Source organism: Salvelinus fontinalis, chromosome 19, assembly GCF_029448725.1.
Source record: "Salvelinus fontinalis isolate EN_2023a chromosome 19, ASM2944872v1, whole genome shotgun sequence".
Taxonomy (NCBI): Eukaryota; Metazoa; Chordata; class Actinopteri; order Salmoniformes; family Salmonidae; genus Salvelinus; species Salvelinus fontinalis.
Window position 1 is genome coordinate 47,242,535 of NC_074683.1, and position 5,951 is coordinate 47,248,485.

Genomic DNA, 5,951 nt, shown 5'->3' on the forward strand with positions numbered 1-5,951 from the left:
CCACTGAGGAAGTACAGTTCCCGCTCAGCCCAGTCAAAACTGTTCGCTGCTCTGGCCCCCCAATGGTGGAACAAACTCCCTCACGACGCCAGGACAGCGGAGTCAATCACCACCTTCCGGAGACACCTGAAACCCCACCTCTTCAAGGAATACCTAGGATAAAGCAATCCTTCTGCCCCCCCCCCCCCCCCCCCTCCCTTAAAAGATCTGATGCACTATTGTAAAGTGGCTGTTCCACTGGATGTCATAAGGTGAATGCACCAATTTGTAAGTCGCTCTGGATAAGAGCGTCTGCTAAATGACTTAAATGTAAATGTAAATGTGTTGTATAAGAATGGGAGAAACTCCCCCAAATACAGGTGTGCCTGAATTCAATATATTTTTTCTCACCCATCTACAGTACACACAATATCCCATAATGACAAACTGAAAACATGATTTTAGACATGTTTGCAAATGTATTGAAAATGAAATATAGAAATATCTAATTTATACTGAACAAAAATATAAATGCAACATGTAAAGTGTTGGTCCTATGTTTCATGTGCTGAAGTAAAATGTCCCTGAAATGTTCCATACGTACAAAAAGCTTATCTCATTTTGTGCACATTTTTTTTTACATCCTATAGTGAGCATTTTTCCTTTGCCAAGATAATCCATCCATCTGACAGGTGTGGCATATCAAGAAGCTGATTAAACAGAATGATCATTACACAGGTGCACCTTGTGCTGGGGACAATAAAAGGCCACTCTAAAATGTGAAGTTTTGTCACACAACACAATGCCACAGATGTCACAAGTTTTGAGGGTTCGCACAATTGGCATATTGACTGCAGGAATGCCCACCAGATCTGCTGCTAATAAATTTCATGTTCATTTCTATACCAATGTCATTTTAGAGAATTTGGCAGTACGTCCAACTGGCCTCACAATCGCAGACCACGCGTAACCACGCCAGCCCAGGACCTCCACATATGGCTTCTTCACCTGCGGGATCGTCTGAGACTGTGGGTTTGTACAACCAAAGAATTTCTGCACATACTGTCAGAAACTGTCTCAGAGAACATCATCTGCGTGATAGTTGTCCTCAGGGTCTTGACCTGACTGCAGTTCAGCGTCGTAAGCAACTTCAGTGGGCCAAGGCTCATCTTCGATGGCCACTGGCACGCTGAATAAGTCTGCTCTTCACGGAGGAATCCCAATTTCAGCTGTACCGAGCAGATGGCAGACAACGTGTATGGCGTTGTGTGAGCAAGCGGTTTACTGATGTCAACGTTGTGAACAGAGCGCCCCATGGCGAGGTTATGGTATGGGCAGGCATAAGCTACAGACAATGAACACAATTGCATTTTATCGATGGCAATTTGAATGCACAGAGACACCGTGACGAGATCCTGAGGCCCATTGTCGTGCCATTGATCCGCCACCATCACCTCATATTTTAGCATCATAATGCACGGCCCCATGTTGCAAGGATCTGTACACAATTCCTGGAAGCTGAAAATGTCCCAAATTCTTCCATGGCCTGCATACTCACCAGACATGCCACCCATTGAGCACGTTTGGGATGCTCTGGATTGAGGTATATGACGGCATGTTACAGTTCCCGCCAATATCCAGCAACTTCGCAGCAACTTGAAGAGGAGTGGAACAACATTCCACAGGCCACAATCAACAGCCTGATCGACTCTATGAGGATATGTCACGCTGCATGATGCAAATGGTGGTCACACCAGATACTGACTTGACTGGTTTTCTGACCCTCGCCCCTACCTTTTTTCAAAGGTATCTGTGACCAACAGATGTATATCTGTGTTCCCAGTCATGTGAAATCCATAGATTAGGGCCTAATACATTTATTTAAATTGATTGATTTCCTTATGAACTGTAATTTAGTCAAATATTTGAAATTGTTGCATGTTGCGTTTATATTTTTGTTCGGTGTGTATATACTATACAGTACCAGTCAAAAGTTTGGACACACTTACTCATATTTCTCTTTATTTTTATTATTTTCTACATTGTAGAATAAGACATCAAAACTATGAAATAACACATGGAATCATGTAGTAAGTAAAAAAGTGTTAAACAAATCTAAATACAGTTGAAGTCGGAAGTTTACACTTAGGTTGGAGTTTTTCAACCACTCCACAAATTTCTTGTTAACAAACTATAGTTTTGAGCAAGTCGGTTAGGACATCTACTTGTGCATGACACAAGTCATTTTTCCAACAATTGTTTACAGACAGATTATTTCACTTATAATTCACTGTGTCACAATTCAAGTGGGTCAGAAGTTTACATACACTAAGTTGACTGTGCCTTTAAACGGCTTGGAAAATACCCGAAAATGATGTCATGGCTTTAGAAGCTTCTGATAAACGAATTGACATAATTTGAGTCAATTGGAGGTGCACCTGTGGATGTATTTCAAGGCCTACCTTCAAACTCAGTGCCTCTTTGCTTGACATCATGGGAAAATCAAAAGAAATTGACCTCCACAAGTCTGGTTCATCCTTGGGAGCAATTTCCAAATGCCTGGAGGTACCACGTTCATCTGCACAAACAATATTATGCAAGTATAAACACCATGGGACCACGCAGCCGTCATACCACTCAGGAAGGAGACGCGTTCTTTCTCCTAGAGATGAACGTACTTTAGTGCGAAAAGTGCAAATCAATCCCAGAACAACAGCAAAGGACCTTGTGAAGATGCTGGAGGAAACGGGTACACAAGTATCTATATCCACAGTAAAATGAGTCCTATATCGACATAATCTGTAAGGCCGCTCAGCAAGGAAGAAGCCACTGCTCCAAAACCCCCATTAAAAAAGCCAGACTACGGTTTGCAACTGCATATGGGGACAGAGCTTGTACTTTTTGAAGAAATGTCCTCTGGTCTGATGAAACAAAAATATAACTATTTGGTCATAATGACCATCGTTATGTTTGGGGGAAAAATGGGGAGGCTTGCAAGCCAAAGAACACCATCCCAACCGTGAAGTATGGGGGTGGCAGCATCATGTTGTGGGGGTGCTTTGCTGCAGGAGGGACTGGTGCACTTCACAAAATAGATGGTTTCATGAGGAAAGGAAAATTATGTGGATATATTGAAGCAACATCTCAAGAAATCAGTCAGGAAGTTAAAGCTTGGTCGTAGATGGGTCTTCCAAATGGACAATGACCCCAAGCATACTTCCAAAGTTGTGGCAAAATGGCTTAAGGACAACAAAGTCAATGTATTGGAGTGGCCATCACAAAGCCCTGACCTCAATCCTATAGAAAATGTATGGGCAGAACTGAAAAAGCGTGTGCGAGCAAGGAGGCCTACAAACCTGATTCAGTTAAACCAGCTCTTTCAGGAGAAATGGGCGAAAATTCACCCAACTTATTGTGGGAAGCTTGTGGAAGGCTACCTGAATCGTTTGACCCAAGTTAAACAATTTAATGACAATGCTACCAAATACTAATTGAGTGTATGTAAACTTCTGACCCACTGGGAATGTGATGAAATAAATCAAATCTGAAATAAATCATTTTCTCTCCTATTATTCTGACATTTCACATTCTTAAAATAAAGTGGTGATTCTAACTGACCTAAGACAGTGAATTTTTTACTAAGATTAAATGTCAAGAATTGTGAAAAACTGAGTTTAAATGTAGTTGGCTAAGGTGTATGTAAACTTCCGACTTCAACTGTATTTTTTATATTTGAGATTCTTTAAAGTAGCAACCCTTTGCCTTGATGACAGCTTTGCACACTCTTGGCATTCTCTCAACCAGCTTCATGAGGTAGTCCGCTGGAATGTTTTCCAACAGTCTTGAAGGAGTTCCCACATATGCTGAGCACTTGTTAGCTGATTTTTCTTCACTCTGTGGTCTGACTCATCCCAAACCATCTCAATTTGGTTGAGGTCGGGTGATTATGGAGGCCAGGTCATCTGACATCACTGGGGCCACGCTTCCTGCAATTCAAGACCTCTATACCAGGCGGTGTCAGAGGAAGGCCCAAAAATGTGTCTAAGACTCCAGCCACCCTAGTCATAGACTGTTCTTTCTGCTACCGCGCAGCAAGCGGTACCGGAGTGCCAAGTCTAGGTCCAAGAGGCTTCTAAACAGCTTCTACCCATGCCATAAGCCTCCTGAACAGCTATTCAAATGGCTACCCAGACTATTTGCATCCCCACCCACACGCTGCTGCTACTCTGTTATTTTCTATGCATAGTCACTTTAATAAATCAACCTACATAATTATCTCAATTACCTTGACACCGGTGCCCCCCGCACATTGACCATTGACACTGTACCGGTACCCCCTGTATTTTGACCCGCTATTGTTATTTATTCTTATCTCTTGCTTTTTTTTCTAAAAACTGCATTGTTGGTTAAGGGCTTGTAAGTAAGTGCATCAAAGCTAATGTCAAAGCTACCTGTTGTATTCGGCGCATGTGACAAATAAAATGTGATATGATTTAGCACTCCATCACTCTCCTCCTTGGTCAAATAGTCCTTACACAGCCTGGAGGGGTGTTTTGGGTTATTGTCCTGTTAAAACAAATTATAGTCCCACTAAGCACAAACCAGATGAGATGGCGTATCGCTGCAGAATGCTGTGGTAGCCATGCTGGTTAAGTGTGCCTTGAATTCTAAATAAATCACCGACAGTGTCACCAGCAAAGCACCATCACACCTCCTCCTCCATGCTTCACGGTGGGAACCACACATGCGGAGATCAGCCGTTCATCTACTCTGCGTCTCACAAAGACACGGCGGTTGGAACCAAAAATCTCAAATCTGGACTCATAAGACCAAAGGGCTGATTTCCACCGGTCTAATGTCCATTGCTCATGTTTCTTGGCCCAAGCAAGTCTCTTCTTATTATTGGTGTCCTTTAGCAGTGGTTTCTATGCAGAAAATTTGATCACGAAGGCCTGTTTCATGCAGTCTCATCTGAACAGTTGATGTTGAGATGTGTTACTTGAACTCTGTGAAGCATTTATTTGGGCTACAATCTGAGGTGCAGTCAATTGCCAATTTCTGAGACTGGTAAGTCTAATCAACTTATCCTCTGCAGCAGAGGTAACTCTGGGTCTTCCTTTCCTGTGGCGGTCCTCATGAGAGCCAGTTTCATCATAGTGCTTGACCATTTCTGCAACTGCACTTGAAGAAACTTTCAAAGTTTAGTCATACAGCCACTATTATTCCAGTATTTGGTTGCCATTGCTCCATGTGGACTTATGTTCATTTATCCTGCATATGGAGGCAGATGGGACAAGTTCATCACCCAACACTCTGGCTTCCTAGAATACCTTAGGCCTGGCGATGAAGACAGGAGCTTCACCATCCGAGATCTGCTGTATGAGAGGAAGGGCAACCTTGCCATACCAGCCTTCACTCAGAAAGGAGGCCAGCTGTCTGACGAGGATGTTGCAAGCACAAGGATAGCTAATGTGCGTATACATGTTGAGTTATCAGATGACTCAAGGTGTTCAAAATCCTCTCCTAGACTGTTCCCGTCAACCTGATACACAAAATGGACACGTCCTTAGAATCTGTGCAGCACTTGCTAACCTGCAGGGTAAGATCAGCCATGAGGATGCTGAGTGAGCAGTGAGAATGTTCTTACATCTAAAATATAACTTTATACAATAATTTCATCCACCTGGGATACTGTGTATATATATATTTCCTGTTTAATCTGAATATTTTGTTCCTATATTTGAAATGTACTGTAACTTTGCCTATTCCTGAAAATGACAGGCATCTACTAGGTGCTGCTATAATGCCTTTTTAAATCTATTTAAAATACATTTTATTCAACACCAAAATGTCTTACAGACCAAGAGGGAAGACAACTGTTTATCAAGTGCCACACTTTTCTTAATTTTGTGCCCTTGAAAACCAAACTCAGAATCAAACTGAAAAACATTTTGAAATTTAGGTAGAATGTG